Source organism: Protopterus annectens, chromosome 9.part0, assembly GCF_019279795.1.
Source record: "Protopterus annectens isolate FY-2018-M chromosome 9.part0, PAN1.0, whole genome shotgun sequence".
Classification (NCBI taxonomy): domain Eukaryota; kingdom Metazoa; phylum Chordata; order Ceratodontiformes; family Protopteridae; genus Protopterus; species Protopterus annectens.
Genome location: NC_056743.1, coordinates 922,463,704 through 922,483,431, shown reverse-complemented (window position 1 = coordinate 922,483,431; position 19,728 = coordinate 922,463,704). Strand labels below are relative to the sequence as shown.

The following is a 19,728-nucleotide window of genomic DNA, read 5'->3' as shown; positions in this document are numbered from 1 at the left end:
ATGATGAAGGGGGTAATTCAAGAAATAAGGAAAGAATTGGATTTTGGATTGTAGATCCTTAAGGAGAATGACAGTCACACAGAGTATTATATTCATAAAGCAGCGGAAAGTATACTGAGAACTAAGCTAACATGGGAATGAAGAAAGGAGATCCTGCTGATGGGGATGATTGTAGTTAGGGCTACAAATAATAGGCAGGAGGGGACAGTAATTTACTGGAGGAAGCTGTGAAATGAACCAAAGTATTAGGAACTAGTAATTATAGAGGGATAGGTAATAGAATGGGACAAGGCCATGAAGACATTTGGCTTGCAGGCTAGTGATTTGCCTTCCCTATCAGAGAGTGATACCAGTGTATGAGCAGAAAAGGGTAGGGAAATCCTAAATGAAAGACCTGCACTAGTTGAGATTTTAATTGAATCTAGAACAGAAACTGCTGTTAAAGGGATAATTAGTAAGGCATATAAAGCATTGCACAGTAACTACAGTAATCAGTTAGAAAAGGTTAGAAAAGATTGGAAAGAGAGATTAGATATGCAATTCACAAAGAAATAAAAGGAGGACATATGTATGACTGCCAAATGCGCAATAAAATCTAGATTTTGGATTTTTGCCAGGAAGTGTTTGCATAGATACTTTTATAACCCAGCAATTTTTCCTCCGGTAGATGGCAAATGTTTGAAGTGTAATGAGGAAGAAAGAAGTACCTGGGAGTATATGTTTTCTGAGTGTAATGAATTTGCAGAGTACTCTGATAGGAATACTGGGCAAGCAAATGACCAGTAACTAAGGAAGTGATTTTTTAGCTGGGATACAGGATCTGATTGTGTAGACATAGTAAGGCCTTGTTGAGTTGATTTCTGGTGTATTATTGCTTTTGATTATATGACATGTAAATATATGTGATGTATAATGTTTATAAATGTGAACTTGTAGTTTGATTACTTTTGTATAAATCTAAATGTACATATGTCCCAAGAGATAATTCAATAAAGGTGCTTAAAAAAATTCCAAAGTTCAAAATGCATATCTTGCAAAAACTACTGCCCATGATTTTCCAGGATACTTTCATGGTCGCTCTAATCTAGACCTAAAGGACTCTTACTTCCATGTCCTTATAGCAAACAGTCATGGAAAGTACCTGTAGTTTGTAGCCAGAGGCTGTTACTTCCAGTTCTGTGCAGATTCTGTAAACTGGGATCTTCTAGACCCCAACAAATGGATGCCGAAGGTAGAGGTCTTCCTGGACTTAACTTTATAGTGGGGGTGCCCTCAATAGACCTTTTCATCTCTCATCAGAACAAATAACTGTGGAATTGTGTTACAGAACTTTGCCAGGCAGGGACTTGAAAAATAATAGGTGCTTTCTGTTTCACGTGGATAAAGTGGTTCCTATGCATTCCTGCCTTTGCCCCTAATCCACAGGGTTATGTCAAAAGTTAGGATGGACAGATCCAGCATGATCCTAGTTGGCCCTCTTCTGGCCAAGACAACACTGGATGTTCGTAGTGTTTCACTGTTGCAGTCCTGACTATTTGGAATTTCCTGCCGTGAAAGCCCTCTGCTTGCCCAACTGCCAGAGAAATTTCTTTCTGGCTCCCAGGCTGGTGGACGCCCTGACTGACATCAGTACTTTTGGGTATAAAAGTAGCCAGCTTGTGTCATTTTACCACTCTTTTCTTGCCGCAGAGCCCAAAACTGTATTCAAGTGCGTTGGTCGGTCCACACCAGAGAGGTGTTGTCGGAGAAGATAAATACCCTGTTAAGGAACGCTTTCTTTCATCGGTCATGTCAGATAAAGTAAACTGCTGTCTCTGTTGTGGAAAGCAGATCCCACACAGAGACTTTCATTCTTTGTGTTATTTGTCTAGGCCCAGATCACGATGCCTTTGGTTTTAGAACAATTAGGTGTAGAGCAGAGTTTCTCACTAGATTTCTTAGCCAACAGTCTTCTTGCTCGCCATCCATGGTGTCAGTCAGTCGTACCTAATCCGATCTACCTAAGTGAAAGAAAAGAAACAAAAGCTTAAGTCATCTGATGTTAATCAGTCGCTGCCTGCTTCTCCCCTCCATGCTTGTAATTATTGAACAAGTTAAGGTGCTTTTGCAGCCCCCTTCCTTTTCTGATCCAGTAACACAGGCCTCTGTCAAGACCCTTTTGGATTCTGACATGCTGTTTGTCCATCCACCGATACACAAGCCTCTGACATTGGCTCGTCGGTCAGGTCTAGGGCTGCTCTTCAGGCTTTGGCTTCCAAGTAGCAGTGTTCTACCTTGAGATTCTGCATCCAGCTGTGGCGGATTGACTTCATTTTCAGGAGACAGGCAACAGAGTGTCGGATGCTCTTAGGTCTTAGCCACCCCTAAGAAAGCCTCTGTCCCTAGGGTCACAGCAGGATTTAATCAGGTCAGCAGTGGACCTGCTTTCCATTGTCAGATCAAGGCAAGATCAAGGGATTACTTCTAGGAAAAGAGTAAAAGATGATCTGCAAGTAATTCCCCTGGCCCTAATCCTTCTGAGGTAGACTCTGAACTTGAGGGCTCTGGGTCTGAGGAGGGCCCCTCCTTTACCTCCTGTGAGGATTCATACTCTGAGGATATCCTACCTTCAGCCTCACCTCCTGAGGATTTCACTTTTGGTGAGACCCTCCTTCCCATGAGGCAACATTTTTCAGTGAGAAGCCCAGGACTACCCACAGACAAAAAAGAGGGTTAGGGAATTCCTAGACTTACCTGAGCATAAGCCACTGGTTTTATCCCCCTCCCCCATTCTGGAAATAGTGGAAGATGTCGTCCAGGAATCTTCTTTTAAACCTGACTCCCTCTTAAGCCTGACCGGTTTTACAGTGTCCAGGATTCCCATAAGTATCTTTTCAGAAACCCTACTACTGGCCCTGAGGTTATCACTGCAGGATCCAAAGGAGCCAGAGCCAGTTCCTCTAGGAACCCACACCCTATAGACCGAGCAGGGCCCTTGACAAGTTTGGCAAGAAGGTTTGTACTTCCGCCACCCTTGCCATGAGGGCCTTAAATTGTCAATTTAATTTGATTGAGCTGTTCTAGTATAGTCTGTTGGTACTTAATCAAAAGGTCTCCACCCTTGAGGACAAAACCCTCGCAAAATAATTGACTGACCTCTGTCATTCCGGTACTTGGATAGCTAAGCATTCCCACCATTGTGGCTATGATAGTATGGAAGCATCTTGCAGAGCAGCTTCTATGGAATCAGTTATTAGGAGACAAGCTTGGCTCAGAGAATCAACTCTTCCAGAACATGTCAAGTCTAGCCTGCTAGACGCCCTACTTGATAAGGTTGTTTTATTTGGGCCCAAGGCAGAAGTCATCCTTAAAAAGATGGAAGATCAGGCTAAGTCAATGCAAACAGTAAAAGATTTCCTCCAGGGTTAACTACCTAGGTTCAGCAGAAATTTTCCAGCCAAACACAGGTCCTTTCCAACCCAGCCTTAGGAGTAGGCAGAGGAAAACTCAAAGGGATAGGCCACTGAGACAGAGGCAACAGTCACAAAGGGGCAAACAATGGGCCTCGGAGGCACCTAGGCAAGGGAGTTCTAGATCCCAAGACACATCCAGAGAGCAACAATGACTCTATTGCCCCCCCACACAAAGCTAAGAGGAAGGCTGTCTCTTTTCAAACATACCTGGACCGTCGTCACCTCCGATAGATGAACTCTAGATATTAGTGCAAATGGTCACAGACTCACTTTCAAAGAGCATTTAAAATACTCATGTTATCCAGATGACCCCCAAAATAAAAAACAAAAAAAAACAAAAACAGAAGCCTTGTCTCAAATCCCAGTACTGTGTTCGCAGGGAGCAGTAGAACCAGTTCCTACTGCCCAGCAGGGAAAAGGATTCTATTTCAGGCTCTTCCTGGTTCCCAGAAAGGAAAGCTTATGACGCCCCATCCTGGATCTGTCCGACCTCAGTTCCTCCTGGTGCCAGAGTTAATGTTAACCCTCCAAAAACTGCTGCCCATGATATCCCCCTCACGCCTTCATGGTCTCTCTAGACCTAAAAGATACCTAAATGCACATCCTTATTCAGGAGTCTCACAGAAGATTTCTTTGCTTCAGAGCAGGATCTGGTCACGGTCAATTTTCTGCACTGCCCTTAGGCTTATCTACAGCAACAAGAGTGTTCACAAAGTGTGTAACACCAACATTAGCCTTCTGAAGGACCAGGGAAGAGATACACATCTGTCCTTATCTGAAATGACTGACTGTCTCACACAGACCACTGACTTGACCAAGCTCCTGAAGGACCTCAAATTCACACAGGGCCTCCTTTCTTCTCTGGGGTTCACAGTGAACCTACAGAAATCCCACACTTCAAAAAAAAAAAAAAAATTGTCGTCTTGGACGCACTTCTGGACTCCTTTCTCCAAAAGGCCTTCTTCCCTCCAGAAAGTCTCCTTCCTGGCAAATTTCTTCCACAGGATCCAACTGAGAAGTTGCAACTCAGCAAGGGGATTTCTTCCACGCCCTTGGATACATGGCCTCATGCATCCTCATGGTTCCCATTGGCAGACTACACATGAGGACGCTCCAGCGGTACCTGAAGAATGTCTGGTGCCAGAGCTTACAGTCCCTAGAGACCAAGATTCCCTGCCTCAAAACAGAGTTTTCATGGTGGCATGGTGGGCACAAGCTTGCTCCCAGAATTAGGGTCTCCCCTTCAGAATCTCCCCTCAGGCTTGGCCCCTAACTACAGATGCCGCAGAGACAGCATGGGGGACTCACTTCCAGAACCTCCAAACCCAGGGGAAGTGGGATTCTGGATCCAAAGACAGACACTTCTATTGGAAGGAACTCATGGTGGTATTAAGGGAGCTATTAATCAAGATAGACAATACAACAGTTGTGTTACATAAACAGGGAAGGGACACATCCTTACCCCCGTGCCGGCTAGCTATGCAAATCTGGGAAACAGCTCTGTCTATGGGCTTGCACCCGATAGCAAATTACCTTCCAGAAGTCCAGAATGCTGTGGCAGACCACCTCAGCAGAAACTTGATGGATCCTTATGAGTGGCATCTGCAACCAAAAAATCGCCCAGTCCATAATCCAATCCTGGGGGAATTCCACAGGTGGACCTCTTTGCATCCAAAGAGAATGTACACCTGCAAAAATTCTCTAACAGGAGCAAACAGGAGGCATCTTGTAAAACAGATGCCTTTTCCTTCCCGTGGACGAAGCTTTTAATTTAGGCATTTCCCCCTATACCCCTTCTTCCTTGAGTTCTGCTCAAGATAAGAGAAGAGGCGCCAAGAGCAATTCTTTTAGCTTGACTGACCTAGACAGCATTGGTACCCGCTCCTCCTTGAACTCACCGACCAGAGCCCATGGCTACTCCCTCAGAGAGTAGATCTCCTCGCCCTGAATGAGGGAAACATTGTTCACCACAGTCTGTAGACCCTCAAACTTGCAACATGGATGATCCCGCAGAAAACACTACGGTGTTAGCCAAAGTAAGTAGGTGCTAGACATCCTCAAAGAATCTAGAAGGCCTAGCACCAGGAAATCCTACTCAGCTAAGTGGAAAAGATTCTCTATTCGGTGCAAAGATCGCCACCTTGATCTCAAATCAGCACGTTTCCAGCATCCTGGAATACCTGACTGGCCTCCTGAATCAGGGGCTGTCTTTTTCTTCCGTTAAAGTCCATGCTTCTGCTATCTCTGCATATGTAACCTGTCACCCTCTCCTTTTCTCCCATTCACTATTAAATCTGTTTCTTAGGGGAGTAATCCTCATTAGACCACCCAGAAGGTAACCTACTTTTCTTGGGGCCTTAATTTTGTGCTAGAGAAACTCACATTGCCCTCCTCTGAGCCAACAACTTCTGCTGACCTAAAGTTCCTGACATGGAAAACAGTTCTTCTGGGTATCACTTTAGTCAGGAGGGTCTCTTAGTTGCAGGTCCTCATGGCAGGGGAACCTTACCTTCCACAGGGATTAGGGTATCTCTTAGAACCAATCCATCCTTTATGCCTAAAGTGGTCACAAACACCTCTTTGAATCAGGCCATCTATCTCCCTGCCTTTTTTCCCAATCCACAAAACAAAGGGCGGAGAATTTTGCATTCCTTGGATGTGCACAGACAAGTTACGCTTCTGTCTGGACAAGACAAAAGGTTTGAGAATGATTGATCAGCTTTTCATTACCTTTTGCATGTGGGAAAGAAGACAAGCCTGCCTCTAAGCAAATGATCTCCAAATGGATTTCCCACTGCATTTACTTTTGTTACAGCTCCACGGCTGATTGCCACAAGGGGATAAAATATCATTCCACCAGGGCAACTGCTACTTTACTGATTTCTCAAGGGTGTCCCCACCAAGGACAACTTGGAGGCTGCCATCTGGTCGTCTGTGCATACCTTCACCAAGCACTGCCATGTGGCATCTTTCTCCAGGTCTAGAGCAGGCTTCGCCACTGCTGTCCAGCAGGGCATCCTCTCTTTTCCTTAGGCACCTTCTCCCCCCCCACCCTTTCAGCTTTGGGAATCTTCCCAATAGTCAGGACTGCAAAAGTGAAACGCGAAGAACAATAGTACAACTGTGTACACTTACCATTAATGTAGATGTTCAAGTGTATTCACTGTTGCAGTCTTCTTTCCCTCCCACCTACCCCCCTCAGCCTACTATGTAACTTGATTCTATTTTGTTACTCAGCCAAGGGATTCCTTCTTGGCTCCCTTCCTATGTCAGGTTCTCCTTTGGATACCTCCTACCTGGTTAGGGCTTCTCCTAGTTGAGGGAAGAAAACTCTGTTGTGGTGCAGATTGGCTACCTTAATACCCAAATGTACTGATGTCAGTTAGGTGTCTGTCAGTCTGAGAGCCAGAAAGAAATTTCTCTGGTAGTCTAGCCAGCCAAGGGTTTTCACAGCAGGGAATTCCCAATAGTCAGGATTGCAGCAGTGAATACACTCGAACATGTACATGTATGATAAGTGTACGCAACTGTACTTTCCCTCTCCTCCTAACACTCCGTGAGGGGAGATTCTTCACCTTACTGTGGGAAGTAGATCTACTCAGCCAAACCAAGGGATCTGTTTTCCATCCTCACCTAGCCACCCTTAGGTTAACAGCCTGACGGATTGGATGTTGACACCAAGGAGTGCCTCCCAGCTTAAGAAGGTGCTTTCCATTCTAAAGGAAGAACAAAAGCTTAATACCAGGAAATCATTTTTGGCAGACTGGAAGAGATTTTCCACCTGGTATCACAGCAAGAATGCCAGCCCTTCTCAGGCAGACATTAACTTAGTGTTGTAGCACCTGTCAGGCCTGTTTAGACAGGGACTCTCCTACTCCAGCTTTAAAGTACGTCCATTTGCCATAACAGTTTGCCTCCACAGTGTTGCACATTTCTTCTTGCACCCCCACATGAAACTTTCCCCTAGGGCCATACAGAGGATCTACCATCCACATTACCATTGGGATACGTCATCAGAATCAGTGCTGCAACATTGACCATAAAGAACATAGCATAGTTGTGTCCCACTTACCATAACTGTACATGTTCAAGTAAATCAGTATTGCAGTACATACATCCACCCTCTAACTCCTCTATCTGCTGACCTCTTGTGTCCCCCTTGCTGGGTGCAAAGGGTAGAGGAGTTCTGTTTGGGTAGTACTCTATCTCCATTCACCCTCTACCTCCTATCTTTTTCTCCCTTTGCACTAAAATTCAGACAGCTGGGGAGCTCATGTCCTCTGGCATCAGACTGCTTTTTAACTGCTTAGAAGGATCTGAAGATGTTGCCAATAGATGCCTTTCTCATACCCTGATGTCCAGACATCTGTTGTTGGATGTCTCTTGGCTGGGGATGATGAAAAAACTGTGGTAATCTGCCCGTTCATGGGCTTCTGCACAGCAGGAAGACCCAAGAATTGGTACTGCAACACTCATCTACTCAGTCATCTACAGTTATGGTGAGCCATAGTTGTACTTTGAGAACATTAACTGTTGTTAGCATAGAAGTCTTGATCAGCAGCAGGAATGACCGTCTTATATTTGTTTTTATTTTTTATAGTTCTGCGTACTGTTGTGACTTTTTCTTCTGGCTTGCCTAGGCTTTTTGTTAAATTCCACTTTATTAAAATTTGGCCAGTTTCTGAATATTCATCTCTTCAAGTTTTCCATTTCATTATTAACTCCAGAAAATGTGATTCTCAAGCTTGAAGGTTATCTGGTTTTAAAGACCAGCACGTTGATTGCATATCAAGAGATCAGATCCTTAGGAGAATTAAAGGGTTCAGGTAAGCTTGATATTCAATGATGTGTATGTTGGGAAGGAGGGGAGTAAGTTTGCATAGAAGAAGTTTTTCCTCCTTTCTTATTTTATTTTTTAACTAGCTGTTTTCAGCAGTGTCAGGAACTCATTGATGCTTTCTTCTCATTTTTTTTTTGTCTCTAACCAGTGAATGCCTTTGACCAGTTTACTAGTCTGTAGGGTTGGAATCAGCATGTGTAGGAGTCGTTGCCTTGAACAAAGCTAAGAATGGAAAAGCTGTGAAAGTTTTCAAAGAGTTTTTTTTTTCAGCCTTTTGACCCTTTGACACCACCCAGAGAAAAGTACAAGTGTTTCTGGTTTTGTATATGTTCGCAGAATGTTTTGTTTAAACCTTTTTATTAACTGGTGCTAAGTAAGTAAAATGTGGTGGTGCTGTGGTAGCGTTGTCGCCTCACAGTAAGATGCTGTCCGGTTCGGTTCTCAGCTAGAGCGTCTTCTGCGTGGAGACATGCGTGAATGGGCGTACCTTCGTTGAAGGTTGTGCGTCAGGGCTGGTAACTCGGCACGTAAAAATCAGCTACCAATCATTAGCAGACCGGAGTTCCGCTATGGCGACCCCTAACCGGGAAAAAGCTGAAAGACTTGCTACATGCTGTAGTTGTATTTCCATTCATAGATATGGTCAAATAAATTTTGGTAATGTGATTATTTTACTGCTTTAGTACTAGGCAGAAGCCTTTCTGCAGTTGTATGCAAGCATTGTGTGGCTTATTTGTATAGCTAATGAGTTTTTCCATTTGTGGGTTTCAGATTCTTTCTCTGGTAAAAGTTGTATACCTAAATATCCAGATTTTCACAAAGTGTCCATATTTTTGCCTCATTTTGGGTCTTTTCGTCATAAAAATTTGTGGTTTTCTGGAAAATCATGGAGAGTTGAAGTCACTAAATGATGATGCACATTGGAGTTTCAAATTTCATATGCTTCACAAAATGCACACGTACATAAATCCTTTTATTCTAACAACTTCCTGAGTTTATAGGCAGCAATATTTAAAATCTGTCCCTGTTTTTGGGCACTTGTCCTCCCATTATTTTAGTCTTTCCCCAGAGGTTGAGAGGCATGGCACTTAATTCTGCGTGAGGTCTTATTCCACAAAAGACAAAAGGCTTGCCAGGTCAGTGGTGACCAAAATGGCTATTTTCCTGTGTTTTTCCGCATTTTATTTGTAACTTCATATTTAATAAGGTAATAACAGAAAGCCAACAGAATTTATGGTGAATGATTAGTGTGATATGCCTTTATTTTTATTCACTTGCAAGGTATGCAGACTATGATTAATACAGCTGTAATGATTCCCTGTTGCCTTTAGAAGGGCATGCCTTTTCTGAAGTATTGTGAAAATTTGAGTAGTCTGCAAGAGTCTTTAAAGTGGCTCTCTCTTCTGGTGTGGGTTAAAAGCAGCAGATTCCTTCCATATGTTTACTGTTCAAGTTCTATTTTAAAATTTTGTGTTCACTGAAGACGTGGTTGTGACCTCATTTTGTTTTGCTCGTATTATCATTTCTGCAAAGTGTGATAGTGAGAGAATGTTGACCTTTCTTTTGGCATAGTAAAAAGAATTTGGATTAATTGTTGAGTATTTATTGTAGAAAGGTTGTACAGTAGAGGTCATAAACCTCTCTTTTTGAGCATCATCCTGATGTTCATCCTGTTTCACTGGTGGTGTAATAACATCTTTGGGTTTCCTGTTCTGGAAGTCCTTGGCCAGCTGGAATACCAAACATTTATTTCCCCTCCTCCTGGCCCAGCAGATGGGTTCCCCTTTTATCATCAGGACATCTGGGTGTAAAGATTGCCAGCCAACACTATTTTCTCATTTCTTTCTTTCCAGAGCCCGTTGTAGTCTTTGCCGAGTATGTCAGATTGAAGCCATAGAGCGACTAAAGCCATGTGCCCCACTGGGGAAGAATTCTTCATTCTGCATTGTCTGTGAGTAAAACCAATATTTGCCTTGATTGTGGAAAACAAGTCCCTCACAAAGGACTTCCACACTCTGCATTTATTCTTCATGGGTCCAGAACATGACTTGCCCACCTGTCTGCACACTTCAGTTGTAGGTCTATAAAGGTGTAGGGCAGAGTCACTTGAAAAGTATTTAGATAAGGAGAGAGAACATTGGTAGGCCATGTATGCTGTGGCATCTGCTAGTCATGCTGAGTGGATTTTCCTCACAAAGAAGCAGCCCAGGCCAGTGAAAACTGATGCTAAACCCAAGATTTAGACCCAAGGCTAAACATAAGAAAGCTACAACCAATTTGCCCCAGCCTAGGCCTTCTGGGTCTCAACCGTTTCAGGCCTGCTCACAGAACCTGGTCAGGTTAGCAGAAAATCTCATGGATTTCATAAGATCTAGACCACCAAGTCTTGGCAGGACCTCTGCTCCAGGACCTTCTGCCAGAAGGAAAAGGGACCTTTCTTTCCAGGATTTGTCTGATTCCTGTGACTCTGAAGATGAGTTTGCATATGTGGATCAAGTTTCCTTAAAGTTATATGCCAACTCTGAGTAGGACAAAACTTTTCATCAGCCTCACCGCCTGAGGACGTTTCCAGAGACCCTCCACAAAATGAGGGAATCATTCAGTTGAGAGGTTCAGGATTACACCCAATCTAAGAAAAAGAATTAAAGAATTTCTTGGGCTTCTTGAGAACAAACCTTTACCTATTCCTCCAGTTCTAGATATTGTGGATGATGTCATTCAAGACACTTCCCTGCAACCTGGCTGCCAGCCCCCAACTCCAGGAACCCATAGCGTTTATATGAGGTCTTGGACTTTCATATGCACCTTTCTAAGAACCCTAGGATGGATCATGATGTCTCCTGATGACCTAAGGGAGCCAAAAGCAGCTCTTCTATGACTCCCTTTGCAATAAGTAAAGAGAATAAGACCCTGGACAAATTTGATAAGAAAGTGTATGCATCAGCTACCCTAGCCATGAGTGCATTACATTGCCATGTGGACATATTTCAGGAGTCTCTGTTGGACCAAATGAAACAAAAACTGGAAGGGATGGAAAAATGGAATTCTCCAGAAAGTTTTGTTAGAACTCTGCAGCAGTTTCTCTCAGGTGGTAAAGCATTCTTTACAGTGTGACTTTGTTGCTTTGTTGCCATCAAGCAGGACAGCTGCATTTGGTTGTAATATTAGGAGACGTGCTTGATTCAGTGAGATGTATCTTCCTGATCTTAAGTCAGAAATTCTTGGTGCTGCACTGGACAAAAAATTTCTGTTTTGACCCAAGCCTCGGGCTATATTTAAGAAACTAGAGGATAACTGTTGACATTTTGCACATTCAGCCTCCGAGGCTTAGTAGGAATTACCCTACAAAATCCTGGTCTTTTTCTGCCGTGCAGCCTAGACCAAGAAGTAGAAGTACTAGCGGAGAAAGATATCAAAAGAAGTTGGCAAGTAGATTACGGACCTAGGCCTAGCAGACCCCATCCCTAGGAGCCCAACAAGGCACAGCTATGATTCAGTAGCACACCTTTCTGGGAAATTCTGAAAGCTGTACATTACAAGCTTTCTTCATCCTTGTCATCTCCTTGGTAAAGTTTCACATGAAGAAAGTCCAATGGTATATAAAGAATGTGTGGTGTCAGCACACATGCACACCACCTACACTTCAAGATAAAGCTTCTCCCCTGCCTAAAAAGGGAACCAAGCTTCTTATAGGTTCATAGGTTCATAGGTTAGTACTAAGCTAATTGCCCTTGCGAGCCATTTTAAGCTTAGCCAGTTATCCCTTGTGAGGCTCAAACGCTGCACCTTGTGTTTGTAAGGCAAACACCTTAACCATTAGGCCACCCTCCCTGCTTAGCTGTCTGAAAAGGAAACACTTAATGGTGGATAGAAGCTTGTCTCCAGGATAAAGGAGTTTCTTTCCAGTACCAGTTAGGGAGTTAAATGATGACCTCATTCATAACGCCTCAGACATAGCTTTGAATGCTCACACAGTTTGAGTGTTGGGATGGTAGGAAAACCCTTCCTACAAATTGCATAAACCAAAAAGAAGTGATGTAGTTTACAGAGGCATGATGGCATTCAGGTAAAACTGAAAAACGGGTGCCCTCTTGATAAAGGCAGACAGCACACCACAGTTGTGTGATACATAAACAGGGAGATATTCAAACCTACCCCCTCAGCCAGTTAGGAATGCAGGTCTGGGTGGCAGTGCAAAAGCTGGGGTTGCACCTAGTAGCCCAGTGTCTCCTGGAAGAAAACCACAACCTTTCAGACCTCCAAAAGTGGATGCAGAAAAATATATTCTTTAAGAAAGTCAAGGGGAAATGGGGTGTGCCAGAAGTAGATATTTTTGTCTCAAAAGAAAAAGGACAGCTACATTTTTGTCTGTGGGTTCAAGATAGGGACTAGATGATGGATGGCTTTTTCCCATGGACAAGTCTATTTCTGTGTGTTTTCCCTTCCATACGTCTCATCACCAGGTTAAAGATCAGTGAGGAAGGGCCAAGGTTGATCCTAATTACACTCTCTTGGCCAATGCAGCATTTTTTTCCTCTGCTACATTACTTAAGTAGATAAGAACTATAGTTGCTTCCACAGGAGGTGGACCTCTTCACCTACAACAAGGAATCCACCATCCTTCCCAGTCTGCGCACACTGAAGCTGGCAGTCTGGATGATACAAACCTTATCCACAAGGACCACTGTTGGACAAGAACATCCTACTTATCTTGAATGAGGCCAGAAACTCCAGTATTAGGAAATCATGCATCTCCAAACTAAAAAGATTTGTGGAGTGGTGCCAGAATTAGACCAACAACCTTGATAGCATCTGTTCATTTGTTTTTAAACTGTTTGGCAGAGCTTTCTCAAATGATCTCTTACTCCTCCCTCAAAATATATGCTTTTGCCTTCCCTGCTTGCCTGCCAGTGCAAGTGTTTTTGTTTTTCTAACTTATTATGAAACAGGTCCTCAAAGGCATTATCTACATAAGGCTACCCAGGAGGGCCCCTGCACCCTCTTGGGACCTTAATTCTGTTTAAGAGCGACTCACTTTGCCTCCCCTTAAGCCTTTCCTTCCCTTTTCAGACATTAAATTCTTATCTTGGAAAACAGCCTTCCAAGTAGTCAGCACTTCAGCTAAAAGAATAACCAAAGACCTTTTTCCATTTGTCTTCAAAAAAATGTTTTATTACAAAAATAGTTGAGCACTTTCATCCTATAACAAACTGACTTTATCAAAACTGTTAAAGCCATTCTCAGCCTTACTTTACAACTAAGAACCAGTCATGTAATAAGCATTAGCTGATCAAAATCAGCAAGTAAAATTACCATGCACAAAAAGTTAGACAAAACAATTAAATGATACTGTGTATAACATTATGTGCACACATGGTTATATGTAGTTAGTATTTCAAAGTCTTTAGTTTCAATACAGACAACATGGAAACACTGATTCCTGGAAACTCTGTGGCATTAAGTCTAAGTTGCCACAACAATTCTTATTCATTCATTTAATGTCGGTAGCATGCTCATAAATATTTTCCTTAAAGGAATGCTCTGTTTTCCTACATAATATGTATTGCAGGAAAGATTGTGCAAGTTATACTACTGCCATTGTGTTGCTATTGCATCTACTAGGGTAAGGGATTGTCTTATGATAATTTTAATCAAGATAATGTTTGTGCCATAAATATTTTTACATTGTCTGCACATCCCACATTTGGACATTGTTCGATTGCCAGTGATAGAAATATCGGATGAGCTCTCTCTAGTCTTATTGCATATCCTAAGAACAAGTTTTGAATCAACACCTAAAGTTTGCATGAAGTTCAAGGGCTTTACAATTTTACAGATGTATCCTGCATCCATTAAAAAAGATGTGATGAAAAAGTCAGAGGTCCTAGTTTGAGCACTGCAGTGTTTGTTCATAATAAACCCAAAGTCTTTCAAAATGGGATTTTCAGCTACATTTCTGCCACTAGTAACTAAAGCTGCCATTTCATTAGTAAGCTGAACTTTTTATTTCCTGTTAGTGAATATGTTTTTATGAATAGATTTTTTACCCTGAGGAAATAGTTTGGGGACAGTCTTATTTATCCTTTCACAAGACTCTGATTCTGGTGAAAAGGATGGCAGCTGGTGTATTGAAGATGTGTTAGAAAAGGTTGGCTTACAGTACAAGGAAAACTGAAAACAGTGGGACACAGTGTTTTGAGATTAGTGCCTCTGTGTAATGAATACTGTTTTGCGAAAAACATATGAAAGCCTAAAAAAATGTAGTCTGTTGTAAGTATTCAAATGCATTCCTATTCACAGGTAGTGCCTAACCATTAAAATGTTATATAATATGTCTTGATATTTGAGATACAAAAATGTTATAGCTTCAAGTGAACAACTAAACATGTATTCCTTTTTCCAATGTATAAAGCACTAGGTTGGCGTAAATGTGTGCCACTATTGCAGAAAATATTCACATTCAAAAAAGATGTCATTGTTCATCAGTGTTAAGTCCATAAAACTTTCTGTAAGCCTGACATCTGTTATATATAATTATTGTGTTTTGTTACAGAATACATAAACTGTTTCAATGTTAAGTACTTACTGTGAAGACAGCATTCTTAGTGACAATAACCTTAGCTAGTAGGATATACAGATTTGCAGGACATGACTCACTGTATGTGCTTGTGTTCCATAGGGAGGGTTGAGCCTGAGAGTTAACACTTCTTTCATACCAAAGGTATTCTGAGAGATTTCCCTCAACTAAGCCATTCAACTGTCAGTCATCTTTCCTATGCCAGAAAACAAAGGTGAGAGGATCCTGCACTTGATGTCCACAGGCAGTTCAGATAGTATATAGACTCGACCAGGGACCTTAGACAAGCAGAACAGTTGTTTGTATCATTGTCTCAGGGGAGCAGGGTAGATAACACAAAATGGTTTGAATGGCTGGCCAAGTACACTTTATTCTGCTAAGAGTGGCATGATAAGGCTTTGCAGAAACATGTTGGAGCCCATTCTCTTAGGAACACGGCCACTTATGCAACTTTTTTTCCCCCTAAGAGTGTGTCTACTCTGCTCATATGAAAGGTGGCTAGTTGGTTTTCCATTCTCTGCTTTTTGAGCATTGTTCACTGAAAGTCTGATATACAAGTAGGACAGGGTTTTGCTTGGGTGCTTGTTGAGTCTCTGATGACCCTCAATGTCATCCTTAAAAAGTAAAATAGGGGGCATGTAGGTTAATTCTGCGATTACTGTATGTTTCAGTATTCTCCCTCTTCAGAGATGCTAGTGTTTCAGTGTTGGTGCATGTAAGCTGCTTCTGGCATGGAATTTGCTGTTTTCATGCAGGAATTGCAGTTTAATTTCCAAAGTGCTGGAACTTGCGATATCAAGTTTTACAGATATCCATTGGGGAGTCTTTGAAAGGCCTTTCTTGAGTACCTGAGCCTGGGAAGGTAAAGAGACAGAGGTGCAGGGGCAGTGCAGTTGGTATCACTAGTTTCCACTTTCTGGTACACACTGCTGTGATGAATTTTCCATAATCACAAACACTACTGCAACAGTGATACAAATAAAGAACAGTACGGTTGTAAAAGTGCAAGCTATAACCATTTTCAATAAGGATCATAGTAGTACTAGTAGTCATAGTATAACTAGCTGACGCCTGTCTTCATCCTTATGTTTTTCCTAAGGCAGTGTGTAGTAGCTGAGGTGGTGGGTGTTAGAATGTTTTAGTTATCCCTCACTATTCTACTACTCTTCCCCCATTTTTCTGCTCCAGAGGGTACCAGAGTGACTTCATTCTCCTGTAATCCATAATCTGAACTGTGCACATGGCTTCAGTGCAGATGCTGCTAGAGGATATTACCAGTCAGTTCTGCTTTGCTTTAAAAAGGGAAAAAAGTCTGTCCTTCACCAGGCATACCCCTTTGTCTCTTCACTAGCAAAAAAAGAGCTGAAGATGGTGTCGGCTGTCTACTTCTTTTGCATGTATCTGTATCAGGGAGGATCCAGCTCACACCCTGGGTACTCTGCGAATTAAGGTTGGCCAGGCAGAAGACTGCCTGTGGCTATTTTTTCATGAATACCATACAAAAGTGATCCTTCGTAAACATTTGCTTTTATGATGAGTGTACTTGCACAGCTGTACTTTCTAGTTTAGATGCTGTCCTTTTGGACTAATAACATCACACAGAATGTTTTCTACATGCCTAGCTCTTACTGTATTCAGAGTGAATTGGATTAATGTTTATATTTGTTTTAGTGATGGCTTAATGCAAGTTCTTTCTTGATATTAGTTTTAATTGAAGTTTGACTACATCAATCCCATTTCTCGATGATTTTGACTGGAAGTTCATTTAAGTCAGATTTGGTTCTTTCACTTGTGAAATGTTTTTTTGGAAACTGTAGTTGCACATGGTCCAGCAGAATTTTTTAACCAAGGAATGGGACATATGCAGATTTTTCTGAGCTATGATACAGAATTGGAATAGCCCAGACATGGTAAGGCCTTGCTGACTAGTAATCATGGCTGCCAAAAAAGCAATTACTAGAAAATGGAAATTAAAATGCAAACCAACTATACTGAAAGTAGTGAATATAGTAACAGAGATAAAACAACTGGAACAGAGATTTCTTGAAAAAAGGTAGGAGCAGACTACATAGGAAAAAATATGAATTGTGGGAACAGTACATCCAAGGGAGGAATGAGGCCTAAAAGTCAGCAGGACTTAAATGAGCTATGTAATGTTTGAGTGAGAAAGAATGGGTAGATTATGTGATGTATAATGTTTTCAACTGGGGTTTGCCATTATGGTTTATGTAAAATGCTTGCGACTAGGATTGTGTCTGTGTGGTTTGTTTCCATTTATATAAATACATGATTGCCTATATATTAAGTAATGGTTTAATGAAGGAAAATGTTTCTTGTTTAAAAAACAGGAATTGAATAAGTTATGTAATATTGCTTAGGTTATGTGCTATATAACAATATATGTGAAGTATAATGTTATTTTATATGAAGCAGTATCTTTCGGCTTCTCCTGTTACGAGTCGCCACAGCGGATCGCAGATTGATTGGCAGTGCAGTTTTTACGGTGTCGAGTTGCCAGCCCAGCACCCAACCTTCACAGAAGATGCACACACGCACCTACCTTCTGCCATGTCTTTAAAACTAATTGACTGCAGGGAGGACATGCAGATTCTGCACAGGCGTCTCTCCTGCTGAGAATCGAACCGGAGAACCTCTTGCTGTGAGGCAACAAGTCTAACTGCTGCACCACGTGGCCATGTAAATGTACTTATGTCACAAGTAATTCAATAAAGGTGTTTGGGAAAAAAAAGGAACGGGGCACATGCAATGGTACCTTTGTGTCACTGTATTCTTAACTGCATTGTTGACCATAATGTTTCTTGGTTTTATGTGAAGAAATCTTAGCTGTCTCAGCAATCTGAGAGAATCAGTATTTTGTAGATCTAGAAATGTTTGGTAATATTTTCCATAGCAAACTAGCTGCAGTAGAGGTTAAATTTAGCCATGCAGAATCTAAGCAAATAGTTTCATAATCCTTTTCAGATGTACAATTTGCCTTTGTCTCCAGTTGGGAAACTAACTCATATTAATTTTGCAGTTTAGAAAATGCAGTCCCCTGTTCATGTGGGCCATAAGATCAGTCTGTAGAAGTTTCTGTATTGTTAGTAGTAAAAGCATTCAAGATCTATCTCTTACCTAGAGTTTCACAGGTGGGTACCAATATGACAGTCAAGAAAGCATTTAGTTTGTACCGTTTTTGTAGATTTGCTATCCTTGTTTGAGATCTAGAATAATTCATGGTCCTTCATTTAGTGGTAATACATGTTATTGGGAAACGAGCGTACTGATAGCTAAAGTTGAGCAGTACTTGAAGGCCATATGTGCCACCTCACTTCACATCTTTTGAGGAGTGTAGTTTCAGCTGGGAATATCCAAAATGGAATCTTTTTGCATTTCATGAGAATGTATAGACCTCCATCTTAAGGGTTGAAAAACTGGGTGTCCTTGCAATATATGGAGAAATGTTGGTGTTTCTTCCATTTCTTTTGAATCGAGAGGTCTTTGTGAAAGCAAGCGGGGAAAAAGTTCAGAAAATTCTTGCTGCTTTCTTACTCGCCAAGGCATTTGTTGGCTTTTGTTAGAGAGATGGTAGACCAGTTGGGAGCATGTCACTAGCTTGATGGCAGAATTGACGACTGCCATTTCAGTGAAAATGTTTTGTCAAAAGCACTTTTTCTCCACTGTTATGCAACCTCAGAGTAGGTATATTTATGCTTGCAGTGTGGGTAGTGCAGTGGGTTTGCCCCTTGGACCAAATTAAAAAAAAAAAATCCTCAGACTTTGAGTATTTGGCATCCGGGAGAAAAGGTGTCGATCTTTTGGCATTATTCTGACCAGTTAATCCAGTGTCCTGTTGAGGTGAATCTTCTCCATCAGGAAAAGGGAGAGTCTGGCATTAAGTGTCCAAGATCCTCTTGAAAGCTCATGTTTTTACTGTAAGTACAGAATCTGCTTCATATCAGTGGTAGATGTTCTTCATGTTTCACTGTTGCAGTCATCACACTTGGGTTATCCTGCCAGGAGTAGCCCTCAGTCAGCCTGAACACCAGAGGCTTAGTATTTCTACGTCGGTTGCTGTCGCTCCAGGACTGACATCAGGTTGTCAGTGGTATAAAAACAGGCAGCCAATGCCATTACATCAGTCTTTCTTGCTGAGGACCCCAAAGCAGAAGCAGTTTGCACGAGTGCCGGTCGGTTGCTACCTGAGTTTTCGTTTCTGAAATTGAAGTTCAAGACTTCTAAAGCTAAGTACCCCATTGGGGATCCTTTTTTCTTGCTCTAACCGATGTCATAAAAAGTTAATTGTCTCGCTTGTGGAAAGCAAATACCACACCGAGATTTCCATTCTTACTGCGTCACCTGTTTAGGCCCAGATCATGACGTCCCCCTCTGCTGGTTTTGTGCTTTGTTCAGTGCCTGAACTATTCATCGTCTGACCCGTATTGTAGCTAAATACTTTCACTGTTGATCTCTGTATTCCAAAATGGCTTCGGTAAGCCATCCAACTACCGATCTTCCAAAAAACATAAGGATAAAGACAAACACAGACCACACAGGTCCAAAACTGCCGACGACTCCTCCGTTAAGCTAGTTGCCAGTTTGCCGGTACTCAGTGAGGTGCTTTTGCAGCCCCTGATGCCCGCTTCGATGGATTCGCAGGCCGCTACCGAAACCCATTCAGAGTCCGGTATGCAGCGAGACTCTTCTTTGACTACGAAACCTGCAGATGTCACTACCTTGGATGGGTCAGGAGCCACTATGCAGGCACCGGCTTCTGAGGAAGTTCTTCGCACTACCGATATTCAACACAAACCAACTTCTTTCACGTCTTCAGTTCTCTCTAAAACTACAGAGTTCCT

General features: G+C 42.1%; 1 protein-coding gene across 1 annotated transcript in view; it reads right to left on the bottom strand.

Moving 5' to 3' along the window:
- LOC122810606 (SAP domain containing ribonucleoprotein) overlaps positions 1 to 19,728 on the bottom strand; it is a 1,802,793-nt gene that overhangs the window by 184,388 nt on the left and 1,598,677 nt on the right. The window lies entirely within an intron of this gene.